Genomic DNA, 18,189 nt, shown 5'->3' on the forward strand with positions numbered 1-18,189 from the left:
GTGGGATTTCTCTGGTGGGACCTTTACATTTTAAGCTCTCTAGGAAAGTCTGGGTTGTGATGAGGCTAAGTAGGAAAAATCAGTGTGGGCAAAGACAAATTCTGGAGCTGATGATTTAAGACTGCAGCAACTCCAGAAGCCTGTGGTTGGAGACCTGGAAGAAGGCCCAAACCAGCAGGTAGGGACTAGAGAGAAGGACGAGCCTAGGGCACACAATTTACAGAGGAATGCTTTTGCACAATCCTGACAGTGAGTGATTCCTTACATTGTGTGCCCTAAAGGCCTCACTTTTGCCTCACACCGCCCTCCCAGTTCACCCCCATTGCATTAGACAACTGCCAGGGAAATTCTGCTGGTTTTAAGATACAATGTTCAGGCTCACACACCTGACCCCCTCCTCTGGACTGAAACACCCTCGCTCCCCTCCATGTTTTTCTTAATCAGATGTACTTACTGTTGTGATTAATAAATAAAGTCCTCAGCTGAACTGATAAGAAGACAAATTCATTCCATAGGAGATAGAAGGTCCAATAAACAGGTGGTTTAAACCAAAACACCCTGTCATGGAATCGAGTCCAACGGATGGAGTACAACTGCTTCTTAGGGACTCTGAGGTGGCCTCGTCTTTCTCCTGTGGAGCAGCTGGTGGGCTTAAACCACTAATTTTTCCATTAGCCTCCCATTGCTTGACCCACTGAGCCACTAGTTAGCCTTCAATAGGATTTGAAGTATTTTATTTTCTCTTCCATCCAATCATTAAGGACTAGATGGGGCCTCAGTTTCAGGGGGCTTGACTGTTGTTGCTGTTGTTATGTACCGTGGAGTCAGTTCCGACTCATAACGACCCTGTACAGGGTTTCCAAGGCTGTAAATCTTTACGGGAGCAGAAAGCCTCATCTTTCTCCTGCGGAACAGCTGGTAGTTTCAAACTGCTGACCATGAGATTAGCAGCCCAATTCGTAACCACTACGCTACCAGAGTTCCTTATGGGGGCTTGACTAGAGTGTGCCAATTTGTGCATACAAACCAGGTCACACTGAAAACTTTTTAAAGCCTTGTTGTTGATGAAAGCCTGGATGAAACAGTTAATACGCTCAGCTGCTAACTGAAAAAATGGAGGTTTGAGTTTACCCAAACGTACCTCAGAAGAAAAATCTGCTGACAAACTTCCAAAAACTAACCACTGATAACCCCATGGAGCACAGTTCTATTCTGACATACACAGGGTCACCATTGAGTTGGAATCAACTTGATGGCAACAGGGATTTGGGTTACTAAAAGCTTCACTGGAGCCCTGGTGTGACACCGTAGGATCAGCACTGAAATGTTCTTCTCAAGGTGGGCAGTTCAAACCCACCAGCTGTTCCTCAAAAATCTATATAGGGTCGCTATGAGTGGGAACCAACTTGATCTCACTTAACAACAACAGCAGATTTCCTTCCTTTCCCCCTCCCCCCACCAAAGTAATATGGCCTTTCATCTTGGTGCCATGAAAGTTGTAGATGCTCTTCAACTGTGTCTAGGATCCTTAACATTACATGTCCTGCAATTCAGATTCATCCAAGGGTGAACAGACCCTCTGCTAAGGTCCTGTTACATATGACCAGGACTCAATAAAACCACAGGAGTCCTGTGGTTAATGCACCAGACTGCAAAGTCATTTGAACTGCAAGGTTGGAGGTTCAAGCTCACCAGCTGCTCCTCAGAAACCCTATACAGAGTCGCTATGGGTCGGAACCAATTCAACAGCACTTAACAACAACAACAAAACCAAAGTATTGTCAATTTACAATGAAAGTAGGCAATGCTTCCCATTAACTGGTCAACAAAAAAAACACCACCTGGTAAAACATATTGAGATCCGAGGTGCACTGTGAATAAAGAAACTAGCTGCTTTAGCAACTCTGTTCCCCACTCCGTGGGTGGGTAATAGCTACTGTTCTCTACTATCCAGAGACAGACATCAGCTTATGCTATCATTGGCGCCTTTTCCTCTCTGACTCCTGGATCTCTGAAAAGTCCTTTCTGTTCATCATTCCTGTTTTTCAGTGTTCCACACCAACAGAACTAAAATCAGGAAAACTCTGCTCAGTCTTTGGGTGGAGTTTGGGCCAATGTGAGTTGTACTTCCTCATTATGGTGTGACTGTTATATGATCATTTCTGATAACCACTCGTCTTATACCCTGCCACAAATTCCCCCTTTGCTTTGTCACTTTGTCAAAGACTTTCTCTTGTACCTCTGAATTCTTGGGATTGGAAGAGAAAACTTGGATACGTCAACAAATCTCTCTGACTGGCAAGCTTGTGAAACTGGTTTTGTAGGAAGTTGCTGTGAGAAACAAGCTTTATAGAGAGGGTGCTTAGCAAGGAAAAAGTATTGTAAACATAGGAATGTATGTGCTGGGCCTGGTTTGGGGGCAAGGTTCACTTCCTCTGTCCACAGGTGGAGGAGATTCCAATGAGGTGAGCTCATTATCTACGTAGAACTTCCCCCACCAGTTTTACAGGGGCCGATGATGTCATTGAGACAGAACTTGAACTGGCTTCTGCCCCTAACTTACCTTTACTGCCCTTTGCAAATACAAGCAAGCCTACCACGGAGAAATCTTCCATTGTCTGCAGTTCTATTTATAAAACACAACTTCTCAACCTTGGAGGTATTGACAATTGGGGCAGGTAATTCTTTGTTTATTCTCTTAAAGCCCTCAAAGCAAGTTCTCATATCAAGAATTCACCATCAACATGGTAAGAAGTATTGTTACCGAATAAACAACATTAAGGAGAATTGAAAGAAAATTTAAAAATCCACACTCATATGCCATCGCCCCCAAATTAAGTGGCTTTTGTTTTTCATTTTCCTTTTTAGTCCTTAACCACAAAAATACATAGTTTTCTTACACATATATTCTTGAATAAGTGCAAATTCTGACACCACCTTTCTTTGTGGGGTGGGGTGCAGTGAGTACAGTAGCTAGAAGTAGGCATTAGGGTTAGGACTATGCCTAGGTCTAGGAAAGGCCTAGGACCTATTTAGTGCTAGAGTTATGCTTAGGACTCAGGTCAATGTTAGGGGAAGGGTTTGACTAGGACTAGGAATAAGGCTTGGTCTAGTTTGAGAGTTCCAGTTAGGTTCATTTTTTTCTTGAAATCTACTTGATTTCCATTGTTTGGAAACTTTGTAACTACGATATTCCCTTTTTTATTTACTTTATATTTTGTTGTTGTCTGTCACAAACTGGTTATCTCTGGTTCCCTATTTTCAGTTTTGGAATCCTGGCGTGGCGCTGTAGGATAAAGCATTGGATTACAAACTCGATTTCAATTGCAAAGTCAGTCGGCAGTTCAAACTCACACCAGCCGCTCCTTGTAAACCCTATACAGGGCTACTGACTCAACAACACTTAACAACAACAAGGTTAGTTTTACTCTGAACACTTCTAAACCTGGGCTGAGTTATAGGTGATACTATCATGTGTGTAGTCCCAGGTTGTCTGCTGTTAGTTCTTAGGCCGAAAAACTCCCTTTAGTATTTTTTGTAAGGTTGCAAATTATTTTAATTTGGTTATCTGGAAATGTCCTGATTTTGCTATCATATTTGATGGACAATTTTGCTGAGTATTTGGCAAAAAAATAGTTGGCAAGTTTTTCTTGTAGTTTTATACATGTCATCCCATTTTCTTCTTGCCTGCATGGTTTCCGCTGAGAAATCAGTGCTTAGTCTTAATAGTTTTCCCAAGCTGCTCTCAGGAATTTTTAACTTGTCTTTGGTTTTTTAAAGTTTGATTATAATATGTCTTGGTGATTCTCTTTTGGGCTCTATCCTGTTTGGAGTTCATGTAGCTTCTCATCTTTCATAATGTCAGGAAACTTTTCTTCCAGCAACTCCTAGACTATTTTCTCTTTGGTTTTATTTCTCTTTCCTGTTCTGGAATTGCAACCATATGTTAGTTATTCCTCTTGATAGTGCCCCACAGAAATCTTAGGCTGTCTTTAGATTTTTAGATTCTTTTTTCTGATTGTTTCTCTTGAAGTTGAGATTTTGTCTTCAAACTCACTGATTTGGCCTTCTATTGATTCAATTCTACTTTGCCTTTTCAGTGTGCTACCTATTTCTGACATCTTGATACGAATCTTCTGGCTTTCTCGTTGCTGTTTTCGTATGGCTTCCTTTTTTTTTTTTTTTTTCATTTATTTTGTCAGTTTGTTCTTGTATTATTTTCCTGAATTCTTTCTTGATCTTTCTCTCAATTTATATAGAGAGAAAGCTAAATAGCATTCTTATTAAATTCCTTATCAAGTAATTCTGATTCCATTTCTGGTAGTCTATTTTCTGGCTGTACATCCTGTTTTGAAGCATGCTATCTTGTTTCTACATGTTAGCTGAAATTGTCTGTTTTCTCCAAGACATCGTGGTGGTTATGGTGGTAGTGTGCTGTGGAGTCATTTCCGACTCCAAGCAGCTCCGCATAGGGTTTCTGAGGCTGTAAATCTTTACGGGAGCAGAAAGCCTCATCTTTCTCCCTTGGAACAGGTGGTAGTTTCGAACTGCTGACCTTGAGGTTTGCAGCCTGGCCCGTAGCCACTACGCTACCAGAATAGTGTCACTGTATTTCTATCTAACTGATAGTTTTATGTTGGCGTGGTGTCCTGGTGGATGTGATCGAGAATGGAAGGAGCCTGAACAGAGTTCTCAGTGCACTGTGTGTGTAACGTAGCTCACATGTCTTCAGGATGACCCCAGGCGGAGTCTGTGCAGGACGGGGGTACCACTGGCCACTGTGTTGACAATGGTGGGACTGGCCACGCCTCGGCTACCAGGAGGGCAAGAGAACAAGGAGGACTGCACTCCCAGGACTCCTACCTACAGCCCAGCATCCTGCGAAAGCCCAAGCTGGCTGTGCTCCTCCATACCAGCTGAGAACCTTCCTGGTTTTCTTCTTTTTTGCTGCTCCTGTTCAACTTCCTCTTCCAGTCAGCACTCAGTCCCCCTCTTTGCCCTGTCTTCTGAAGCTCAAGGTTCAGGATCAGCATCTCTATCTATCTCACCTGTTCTCCTGTGTCTCTGTTACAGAACATCTGCTCATTGCATCTCCTGACTCTGCCATCTTGCCCCAACTCCCTCGACACCACCTTCTTATGAAGTGGACATTCACATAGAGTATGCATACATGAGGGGGGTGCACAGAGAAAACATGCTCAACTACTCACCTCAAGTTTGGAGTCCACCCAGAAGCACCTTGGAAGAAAGGTCTGGCAATCTACTTCCAAAAATATATCAACCATTGAAAACTTTATGGAGCACAGTTCTACTCTAACACACATGCAGTTGCCATGAGTCACAATGAACTCAACAGCTAATGGTTATACATGAGGTGTTCTTTTGGTATGAAAGAGAATTTGAAACACAATGTGAACAAATGTGCATACATTTGCAATGATTAATTCAGCATTGCCATTGGTTTTTAATCAAGGGAAACTAGGGAAATGGTTTCAGTTTTGATTACTCATGTCTGTCTTCATCATACTACTTAATGATGGAACTTGAAGCAGGAAGTGACCTTAGGGATTATCTAAATTTCTCCCTTCATAGATAAGGTAACTTTGGCCCAGCCAGCTCAACTGTTCTGCAAGATAACATGAAGAGTCAATGACAGGGCTAAGAAGTAAACCTGGACTTCCTCTTAATTCCCCAACCACCTTCCTTACTATGTGTCCATAAAAGGACAAGTCAGATCCAACCATTGTATTATTTTAAAAAGCCTGTACACAGTTGGTTTTTACAGTGTTAGTCTCTGGTAGCGTAGTGGTTACGAATCCGGCTGCTAACCGCAAGGTCAGCAGTTCGAAACTACTATCAGCTGTTCCGTGGGAGAAAGATGAGGCTTTCTGCTCCTGTAAAGATTTACAGCCTCGGAAACCCTGTGCAGGGTCACTATGAGTCGGAACCGACTCCACGGCACATCACAACAACAACAACAACAAGTTCTTAGTAAAGGTCCCACTCAGAGGCACTCACCAGCAACAACTATAGTAAGCGTTAAGGAGCTCTGGATAACATAGTGGTTACCAATCCGACTGCTAACTTCAAAGCCAGCAGTTCAAAACTACCAGCCTTTCCGCAAGAGAAAGATGAGGCTTTCTGCTCCCGTGAACACTTACAGCCTCGGGAACCTTATACAGGGCTCACTATAAGTCAGAATCGACTCCATGGCACGCTACCACCACCACCAGTAAGGGTTAGGATTCTGGGTTTGTGACACTTAGCAGAAATAGTCCCTGATGAAAATTTTAAAATGCAGATTTAACCTGGTCTCTGTGGGATAAGCACAGGACTGCTAGCCACAAAGTGTGGTTTCAACCCACCAACTGCTCCTTGGAAATTCCATTCTTGTGCAGACATAGTCACTGTGAGTCAGAACTAACTCAACAGCACTTACAACAAAGCTCCAGACATATCATTTGACCCCTTTGAGCTTTGGTCAGTAGTAACTCCTAGTAGTAAGGTCGCTTTGAACTGCAAGGTTGGCACTTCAAGCTCACCAGCTGCTCCTTGGAAACCCTATCAAGGGTCGCTAGGGGTCGGAATCACCTCGACGGCACTCAACAACAACAACAACCCCTAGTAGTAACTGTGGGTTAATGCGCTAGACTGCCAGGTCGGTTTGAACTGCAAGGCCAACCATTCAAGCTCACCATCTGCTCCTTGGAAATCGTATACAGTGTCACTATGAGTCAGAATGGACTCAATGGCACTTAACAACAACAGTAATAGTATATAAAGATATTATTGTGTACAGATATGTATCAACCAGTTGCTGCTGAGTTGCATCCAACTCATGAAGACCCTGTATGTGTTTGCAGAATTGTGCTTTGTAGGCTTGTCAGTGGCTTCCTTTTCAGGCTGTTCTCTGAGGTGCCTCTAAGTGGACTTGAACCCCCAACCTTTTGGTTAGCAGTGATCATGTATGTTAAGCACTTGTACCACCTTTTTGTTTATAATTATCATTTGTTGGGCTTACGAGGGATGAGCACCGCCATGCTAAGTGGATCATACCGTTCTTAAATCTTCAGAACAAATTGGAGCGATGGGTATTCCTGTGCTTATTTTACAACTTTAAAAACTGAGAACACTGAAGGCCTCAGTGGAGTCCAAAATCACACCAATGGTAAATGGTAGGAGCGGAAATCAAATTCACATGTGCCCACCTTGCACGCCTGTCTTCGACCCTTTGTTAATTTTTATATTAGCAATTGTTGGAAACAACCTTAATATCCATTAATAGGATTTGATTCTGAAATCCTCATAATCTATTGAATAGACAAATATACATAGGACTTATTAAAATCTATGGCAATTAAGTGGTTAATAAAGGGAACTGTATTGCATTGTATCGTAGTGGTTACAAATCAGGCTGTGGGAACCTCAAGGTCAGCAGTTCAAAATTACCAGCTGTTCCACAGGAGAAAGATGAGGCATTCTGCTCCCGTAAAGATTTACAGCCTCAGAAACCCTGTACAGGGTCGCTATGAGTCAGAACTGACTCCACGGCACATAACCAACCAACCAACCACCTATATGAATAAAACTGAGAAAAAAATGGAAACAAATGAATAAATCCCCTTTCTAAAAAACTCATGAATAAAAGTAGGAAAATAAGTCAAAACAAAAAAGAGGGAAATACAAAAGCAGAAACAAATGAGTTGGAAAACAAAAACCAGAATTAATAAATTATAAAAATTTAGCTCTTTGAAAAAGATAAATGAAAGCCCACAGGATTGTTGTTGTTGTTGAGTGCCGTCAGGTTGGTTCCAACTCATTGTGGCCCTGTACAGGGTTTCTGAGGAGCAGCTGGTGGGTTTGAACCACTGACCTTATAGTTTGCAGTCCAGTGCAAAAGTCCATAAACAAATAGGAAAATATATAAAATTAGAAATAACCATAAAACAGACAAAATACAAAATATTTACACAACTCTTGCAAATAAATTTAAAACCCAAGTTACATATACAATTTTCAAGAATAGCATGACTTATCAAAATTAACCTAAGTAGGAAGAGAAAACAGATCAACTGAAAAGCTGAGAAAGTAAAGGACTCTTTTGAAAAAATACAACAGGTCTGTATTTCACAAAGGAATGCTACCCAATTTTTAAAGATCAGATAATCCCAATGTTGCTTAAAATATTCCAGAATGTACATGGAATTCAGACTTTTTGGAGCCATGGAGACTGGATTAATTCTCCAAACTACATCTCTGAGAAAATCTTTAGACCTTAAAGCAAAAATATCCCCCAAAGTCTTTTAAACCAAATGATAGTTTAGCTTAATTAGTAAGGAATGTCTGCCTCGAGTAGCCTGCTCCTTCAAAGAACCATCTGTATGTGATCAAACTGATAGGAAGGTCACACGGTAGTGACTTTATGTTAACGCAGGAGGAACAACTTAAAAAGGTACAGTGAGAATGCTTGCACACAGCTTGAAGAATGTACTCAACACCACCGAATTGTACAGGTAGACATTATTGGATGTTCTGCTGTGTGTCATTTCAACAACAAAAATTTTAAAAATTTATGTACATATATCTTTCCAGTGCTCAGAAAAAGAAGGAAACTTCTAAATCTATTTTATGAACCAAGTATCGCATTGGTTCCAATTCCCAATAAAGACGATGGTGGTGGTTGTTATGTGCCGTGAGTCGGTTCTGACTCATAGCAACTCTGTACAGAGTTTCCAAGGCTGTAAATCTTTACGGGAGCAGAAAGCCTCATCTTTCTCCCACGGAACAGCTGGCTCAATACATATAGAAAAGTATAAGTCACAAGTGCACAGTTGCTAAGTTCTCACAAATGAAACAGTGTTCATCTCAAGAAACAAAGCCCTGCCGGAACCCCAGGAGCTCTCTCATGCTTCCTTCAATCCCTACCCTGCTCCCAGTGTGGTAGTTGTTAGTGCCATGGAGTTGGTTTCCACTTATAGCCATCCTGTGTATGAGTGGCTTGTGGGTTTGAACTGCTGACCTTGTGGTAGCAACCCAGTGCTTATCCTACAGCCCCACACCAGGACTCCTACCTGCCAATTGTTGTTGTTAAGTGCCATGTAGTTAATTCCAACCCAGCAATCCTGTATAGTATTTTGGAGGAGCCACTGGTGGGTTTGAACAGCCGACCTTGTGGTTCAAATAAACCTTGCCACCATCTCCCAATAGTACATATGATTTTGATAGTAGATAAAATTTTAAGCTTTATAGCAACACTGTAGAGTGTTTCCAAGCTGCTGGTGGGTTCGAACTACCAACCTTGTGCTTATCCTACAGTACCACATCAGGGACTCCATGCTTAAGGTAGTTTAAATATATATCTAAAAAGAAGTCTTGGATTTGGGAGGTTGGGGACAGGGTCAGGAGAAGAGGGCACCCAGTGAATATTTAGTAAACTGTTAGACTTAGCTCATTACCCCCACCCCCACCCAAAAAAAAATATAGTTAAATATTGTCTCAGGCAATTCCATTCTATATTTAGAGTTTATTACATCTGCAGTATACCTCATCTGAAAAAGATTTCCACTTCATAAAAGGTATAAGTGTTTGAAAAAGACAAGTTTTGTATTATGGAAATCTATATTTTAGGGATTAATGCACTGGACTGCAAAGTCAGTTTGAACTGCAAGGTCGGCGTTTCAAGCTCACCAACTGCTCCTCAGAAACCCTGTGAGTCACAACCGACTTGATGACACTTAACAAAAATATACAAGAAGGTACTTATGAAATACACTAAGTCCAAAGAAAAGATTAAAAGACAAACTTATTCAAAACTTGCATACGTATGTATACCAGAACATTAACTGTTGTTGTTGTTAACTTGCATACGTATGTATACCAGAACATTAACTGTTGTTGTTGTTAACTTGCATACGTATGTATACCAGAACATTAACTGTTGTTGTTGTTGTTGCATGCTCTAAGTCAGCTCCCAGTTCATGGCAAGCCCATGCACAAAGGGACAAAACTATCCAGTCCTGCACCAACCCCATGGTAAATTGTGGATCAGAAAGCTGTGATTCATAAGGTTTTCACTGGCTGGTTTTTGGAAGCAGGTAGCCACTCCTTTCTTCCTCAGTCCATATCTGGTAGCATAGTGGTTATGAATCGGGCTGTGAACCTCAGGGACAGCAGTTCGAAACTAACAGCTGTTCCGCAGGAAAAAGATGAGGCTTTCTGCTCCCATAAAGATTTGCAGCCTCGGAAACCCTGTACAGGGTTGCTATGAGTCGGAACCAACTCCACGGCACATAACAACAACAACAACACTCAAGCATGTTCAACATCACAGCAACAAGCAAACCTGCACTGGCAGATGGGAGGTGTGTGAGTCATAAGGTGTACTGGCTGGAGTCGAACTGGGTCTCCTACTTGAAAGGCAAGGATTCTACCACAGAACCAATTCCCATAGACCACTGAGAATGGATAACAATTGTCTTACGTATTTTCCAAAATGTTGACAGGAGTTATAAAGACCAATAAGCAAGCAACATCATGACAAATGAAGAAAATACTTAAGTTAATGATTTGATTTTACTTGGATCCACAACCAACACCCATGATAACAGCAGCAAAAAATCAGATGGTGAATTGCATTGGTCAAATTTGCTACAAAAGACCTCTTTAAAACAACAACAACAAACGTCTTTACAGTGTTAAAAAGCAAAGATGATACCTGAGTACTAAGGTAAGCCTGACCCAAATCATGGTATTTTCTTTTTGTTCTCTGTTTTTATTGCAAGAGTGTCTAAGCAGTCATTCATAATCTGACCAACATGAAAAAAAAAGAAAAGAAAATATTTTTTTTATGAGTCACAGGCACAGGTGGCAGAAATATGTTTCTTATAAAGAACTCTTACTCTGAATAAAATCATGAGTTTTTCAGTAAATCCCCATTGAGTTTTCTGATCATTTACAAAAACAAGCCCATCACTGTCCATGGGAAATGGGTTAGAGAGACAGATGCTCTTTCAGCCATCCCATGATTTCACTCATCTTGTCAGCCTGAATTAACATCACCGTGCACAGGACTTCACTGAGACATCATCGAAAGCCTCTTCTCTTGCATCAAGGAGCTGATCTTCAGGATTACATTCTCGAAGAAAAAGTCTTCGTCTGCATTTGTGAATATCAACTCGTCTAGCTGTTCCGTTTCTTTCTGGAGTTGTATTTTCCCGCTTCCACAAATGTCTTGCGAGTCAGATGGTAGAAGTAACACTTCCTGCATGGCTTACTAGTTTTGTGTGCCTCTGCTTGTTAGATCTTTCTGCAGCTGCTGGGGGCATGTGCAGGATGGTGTGGGGTGGGACGTGAACATGTCTTTCACTCAAGAGGACATCCATGGGTCTGAGACATCACTGGGTAAGCAGATCTAGCAGTTCAGCCATGTTTTTCTCACTGCTGTGGCTCTGTAGGACCAGCACTGGACTGCTAACCACAGGTTCGTGGTTCAAACCCACCAGCCGCTCCTTGGAAAGCCTATACAGGGTCATTATGAGTCAGAACCAATTTGACGGCATTTAACAACTCTTAACAGCAGCTTAGAATCAGCTGAGCACACCCGGTTCCCTGCTTTCTCAGTTACTTTGCAAAAGCTTCTGAAATCACAAATCTCATCTTCACCAACATGCATGCCAGCCCCTCTGTCTTCTGACACATCCGTGTGCTTACTCACGCTCCCGATGTGGCTTTGCTGCATTCTGAGATCTGTTGGTTCTGCACTATTCACAGGAGCTTTTAGGGAAAACTGCGGCAGGAATTTCTTAATTCTGTCAGAATCATCAGAGATGAAAAAGGCTACTGATTCAACATTCACTTCCTCATCAACAACCTCATCATCATCTTCAACACTGTCTTCCTCCTTGTCTTCCTCTTCTTTTTCACCACAAACCCCAAATCCCACCACTTGTCCCTTTGACCTACAAGTCATGATACCACCCCACACACTGCCACCATGTTTGTTTGTTTTTTCAGTCCCCTCATATGCACATGAAAGCTGGATAGTGAATAAAGAAGAATAATGGATAAGTTTGAATTACGGTATTGACAAAGTATATTGAGCATACAAGGAGGGCTTCAGAAAGTTTGTGGAAAAATGGAATCAAATGATTATGAAACTTTTCCATGAACTTTGTGAAGTCCCCTCACAAAGTTAAAGCAAGAATGGACAAGACTGTGTGACACACTTTGGACCTGTGATCAGGAAGGACCAGTCCCTGAAGAAGGACATAATGCTTGGAAAAGTAGAAGGTCAGCAAAAAAGAAGAAGACCCGCAGTGAGATGGAGTGGCTCCCACAATGGGCTCAAGCATAGCAACAATTATGAGGATGACACAAGACCAAGTCGTACATAAGGTTGTACAATAGCACCTAACAACAATAATAATCGGAGGAACATCAATATTATAATAAAATGTTTTGATTTCAAAGTCAGAAATAATGCAGTTGATGGGTTAGGCCACCAGCTGTTAACAAGAAATCATAAGCCACTCAGAATTCCCATGCTGGTAGATTCACATTCCTGGGTGCTCCCCACTTAGGGATTTGGCAGGGAGACTCTAAGTGGAAAATGCAGTCATCTGAAGGTCCCCATTTATGCGTGGAGAAACAACACTGCTCTGTTTCTCCTACCCGGATCATGATGCTTCCAAGTTCAAAGACATCCTCTACATATTTGCTTCTTTTTGTCACCAAGGATGAACTTTTTAGATAATTTCATTCATATTACAAATATGTGTTTTACCAGACACTGTGCTGTGAAGGGCAGGATAGTTTTGTGGTTTTGATCATGTGTTCTAGAATCACACTGGCTGGGGTGGGAATCTTGGCTCCACAGTTCAACCAGTTCACTGACATTGTGAAATGAAAAAATTACCTCATTTCTTTACATTTCTTCAAGCTTCACTTTTATAATCTGAAAAATGGAGGCAGTATATTTCAACACCTAAGCCTCGGAAACCCTGTGCAGGGTCGCTATGAGTCGGAACCGACTCCACGGCACATAACAACAAACAACAAAGCTGCCTTTGATAAAAACTATACATTATTCATTTACTTATAAAAAATAAATTAAAAAAACAAGCAACGCTGCCAACTAAAAGGCAAGCCTGTTGCCTTAGACAAGAGCCCTGTCCAGGGCAGGAAATGGCCATACCAGGCTCTCATCGCTTTGAAATGTCTTTCCTCTGTACTGGTGACCTAGCAATTTCTCCTCCTACTCCTTATTCGGTATAGAATTAGTGACCCTTTGTGCACACTTCAGTACTTAAAGGTGACACAGCCTCAGCCGTCTATAGGAGACTTGTCCCTTCTTGGATTCATAAAGCCCATGGTGGTTGTTTTGCAAGAAAATACTGAAGTGCAATCATTTCTCCAATAGCTAATTTCCAGCTCAATGTCTGCTTTTCTCTACTCATAAGTTTTCACAGTGACCCTGCATAGGGTTACCAGGACCGCCAATCTTTACAGGTGCAGAAAGCCTCATCTTTCTCCCACACAGTGACTGGCAGATTCAAACTGCTGCCCTGTGGTCATCAGTCCAGCTCATGGCCACTGTGCTGACTCTATTTAGGGTTTCTAAAAGGAGCTCCGGTAGTGTAGCAGCTTACGTGATTCGAGCTGCTAACTGCAAGGTCCATAGTTTGAACTGATCAGCCACTCCATTTCTGCTTCTGTAAACATTTATAGCTTTAAAAACTCTATATAGGGTTGCTATAAGTCAGAACCGACTCCACAGCACATAACCACCCTCACAATCACAGCATTTCCAAGACGTAGCTGGTAGGTTTGAACCTCCCACTTTGTGGTTAGTGTCACACCATTAGCTAAATATGTATATTTTATTTTATATAAATAAATAACTAGACATCAAGAAAAGATGGAAGGAATACACAGAATCATTGTACCAAAAGGAAATGGTTAATGTTCAACCATTTCAAGAGATACCGTATGAACAAGAGCCAATGATACTCAGGGAGGAAGTCCAAAGTGCATTGAAAGAAGCGGCAAAGAACAAGGCACCAGGAATTGATGGAATAAAAATTGAAATCTTTCAAGAAAGTGAGGTGGCACAAGAGGCACTCACTCATCTCTGCCAAGAAATTTGGAAGACAACTATCTGACCAACTGATTGGAAGAGATCAATATTTATGCCCATTCCAAAGAGAGGTGACCCAACAGAATGCAGAAATCATCGGACAATCTCTTTGATATCTCAAGCAAGTAAAGTTTTGCTAAACGTAATACAGAAACGGCTACAATCATACATTGACAGAGAACTTCCAGAGGTTCAAGCTGGATTCAAGAGAGGCCGTGGAACGAGAGATATCATTGCTGATATCTGATGGATCTTGGCTGAAAGCAGAGAACACCAGAAGGATGTTTACATGTACTTTATTGAATACGCAAAGGCTTTTGATTGTGTGGATCATGACAAGCTATGGACAACATTGAGAAGTATGAGTATTCCAGAACACTTAATTGTACTTCTGAGAAATCTGTACCTAGACCAAGAAGCAGTTGTTCGAACAGAACATGGGAACACTGAATGTTTTAAAATTGGGAAAGGTGTGAGACAGGGTTGTATTCTTTCACCATACTTATTCAACCTGTATGCTGAACAAATAATATGAGAAGCTGGGTTCTATGAAGAAAAACATGGCATCAGGATTGGAGGAAGACTCATTAACAACCTGCGATATGCAGATGATACAACCTTGATCGCTGAAAGTGAAGAGGACTTGAAACATTATTTATGAAGACCAAAGAGCACAGCCTTCGATATGGATTACATCTCAATGTCAAGAAAACAAAAATCCTCACCACTGGACCAATAAACAGCATTCTTCTCAATGGAGAAGAGATTGAAGTTGTCAAGGACTTCATTCTTCTTGGATCAACTATCAACACTCGCGGAAGAACAGCAGTCAAGAGATCAGACGATGTATTGCATTGGGCAAATCTGATGCACAGGAACTTTTTAAAGTATTGAAGAACAGAGATGTCAGCTTGAGGACTAAGGTGCGCCTGACCCAGGCCATGGTGTTTTCAATAAATAGCCTCTTATGGATGCAAAAGCTGGACAGTGAATAAGGAAGATCGTAGAAGAATTGATGCCTTTGAGTTGTGGTGTTGGAGGAGAATACTGAAAGTGCCATGGACTGCCAAAAGAACCAATAGATCTGTTTTGGAAGAAGTGCAGCCAGAGTGCTCCTTGGAGGACAGGATGGCTAAGCTTGGTCTCTCATACTTTGGACATATTGTCTGGAGGAAACAATCGTTGGAGAAGGATGTCATGCTGGGTAAGGTGGAGGGTCAGAGAAAAAGAGGAAGACCCCCAACGAGATGGATTGGCCAGGTGTAGTGAGGTTGGCCCAGGATCGGACATTGTTTCGTTCTGCTGTGCATGGGGTCGCTATGAGTCGGTTCTGACTCGATGGCACCTGACAACAACACATATTATAAGCCTTTAAAATCTAGATTATAAAACGTAAGTCTGGTCAAAAATAGTAGTGATGAGTGACTTCAAATATTTAGAAATTCTACTGGAAGCTACTTCCACTAAAAGCAAAGTATTTGATACATTTCACAATTGCCTTGTTGATCCTTTCCTTTCCCAGATACTGACCATTGCAAAATAAATAACTGATCTATATAAAAAGCATGAGAACCCGGAAGGCAGTGCCTATGCCTACTGAGACAGAATGCAGATTGTTTGCATGAAGGTTTGAAAGTTTACAAGTAAGAGAAACTGCTTCTTGTTGTTGTTTTTAGGTGCCATTGAGTCAGCACTGACTCATAGCAACATTATGCACAACAGAACAAAACACTGCTCAGTCCTGCACCAACCTCACAATTGTTGCTACACTTGAGTCTATTGCTGCTGCCACTGTGCCAATCATCTCCTTGGGGGGTCTCCTCTTCAGCTGACCCTCTACCTTACCAAGTATAATGTCCTACTCCAAGGACTGGTCCCTACTAATAATGTATCTGAAGTATGAGAGACGAAGTCTCGCCATCCTGGCTTCCAAGGAACGTTATGACTGTACTTCTTCTAACACATTTGTTTGTTCTTCTGGAAGTCCATGGTACTTTTAATATTCTCCTCTAACACCATAACTCAAATGGATCAATTCTTCTATGGTCTTCTTTATTCATTGTCCAACTTTCACATACATATGAGGTTATTTGAAAATATCTTGGTTTTGGTGAGGTCCACCTTGGTCCTCAAACAGGTATCTTTGCTCTTGAACAATTAATAAAGGTCTGTGCAAAAGATTTGCCTAATGCAGTATGTCTTTGAATTTCTTGACTGCTGCTTCCATGAGTGTTGATGATTGATCAGAGCAAAATGAAGTCTTTGACAGCTTCAATCTTTTTTTCCATTTATATGAATATTGTTTACTGATCCAGTGGTGAGGATTTTTGTTTTCTTTACATTGAGAAGCAACACATATGGAAGGCTGTGCTCCTTGATCTTCATCAGTAAGTATTTTAAGTCCTCTTTGCTTTCAGCAAGCAAGGTTGTATCATCTGCATATGGCAGGTTGTTAATGAGTCTTCCTCAAATCCTGATTTCAAGTTTTTCTTCATATAATCCAGCTACTCAGATGATTTGCTCAACATACAGACTGAGTAAGTATGATGAAAGAATACAAGCCTGATGCACACCTTCCCTGATTTTAAACCATTCAGTGTTCCCTTGTTCTGTGTGAACAACTGCCTCTCAGTTTATGTACAGGTTCCTCATGAGCACAATTAGTGTTCTGGTATATTCATACTCCACAATGTTGTCCATAGCTTGTCATGATCCACACAATTGAAAGCCTTTGCGTAGTCAGTAAAGCAGTATTCTCTGCTTTTAGCCAGGATCCATCAGACATCGGCAATGATATCCCTCATTCCATGTCCTTGTCTGAATCTGGCTTGAACCTCTAGCAGTTCCTTGTCAATGTACGGTTGCAGCCATTTTTGAATTAATAGAAACTGCTAGTTCAAGGTTAAACCAAAATAAAGAAGTTAGATGAAGATTCAGAAATAAGTCACAGAACCCACATGCTGGAAGAGTTTCTGACCTTACAAAGGACTTAAACCAGAAACTAGAAATCTCTCAGGCCCAGCACCATGTTCCCAAAGAGAGAGTCACGGTTGTTTCCACCTGTCAACTGACAGTGGCATGAAGTCACAGGAGTACATAGTTCAATCAGTGTGTACAGGGTTTTGGTGTGTGTGTTTTATGTAGGGGCAGCAGGTAAATAGAGAATCAGGTTCTCAGATAGGGTCAAGCTGGATTTGTCAGACTCTTAGTTAGGGTTTCCTGCTCTGGGTTTAGTTGAAATTTTTCAAAGGAAAGAAATAGATCTCACTCATAGCTAAAGTCTCTTAAAGCTCAAGATGGAGGGGAGCTTAAAGAAATAAAACTTCTAAATAATCGATTACAAATTCTGTTCTTTTTTGAGAAAGAAATAGAAATATATCTAAAGAAAGTCATATCAGACAAGGGTGACACCAGTAGATGACAAACTACTGCAAACATAAAAGAGAAGAATGTACATAAAAGATAAACTAAAAAAAAAGAATACCAAGAAGCCTAAAGAACCAATTACTCAAGTTCTTATCAAAACAGATACATTCTATATAATAAAGCACATAGGAGCACCATTACCGAGGCTTCCTATACATATCCAAACACCTCACAGGACTGGTTTAGCGGATTCAAAGGTGGAGCAATATAGTCTCATGGGTCAATGGACATGACATAGTTCAGAAAGTTAATGTTCTACCTCCTACTCTAGTGATTAGCATGTGGGCTCTTTAAATTTTGTGAGCAGCCATCTAAGTCTCTACTTGTCTCGAATGGAAAAGAGAATGAAGGAAACCAAAACTCAAAGAAGAAATGAGTCCATAGGACTGCATGAATCATGGCCGCATCCATCTTGAGACCACAAGAACTAGTGATGAATACATATCGTTCTGGACCATTCTGAAGAGGGAGACAAGAGAAGGTTCCAGATAGAATGAAAGAAAGATGTAGGATTGTTGGGGTCTGGCCTCGACAAGGGGGTGAGTACACAAAGGTGGGGTGTCTGGAGGCGAGAGAGAGAGAGAACAGACACAAAGAAGACAGACACACAGGTTTGATGCAAGCTGCCA

General features: G+C 41.3%; 1 pseudogene; it reads right to left on the minus strand.

Moving 5' to 3' along the window:
* Positions 1-4,728: 4,728 nt before the first annotated feature.
* LOC102834086 overlaps positions 4,729-18,189 on the minus strand; it is a 34,650-nt pseudogene continuing 21,189 nt past the window's right edge.

This window comes from Chrysochloris asiatica, unplaced genomic scaffold, assembly GCF_000296735.1.
Source record: "Chrysochloris asiatica unplaced genomic scaffold, ChrAsi1.0 scaffold00005, whole genome shotgun sequence".
Classification (NCBI taxonomy): domain Eukaryota; kingdom Metazoa; phylum Chordata; class Mammalia; order Afrosoricida; family Chrysochloridae; genus Chrysochloris; species Chrysochloris asiatica.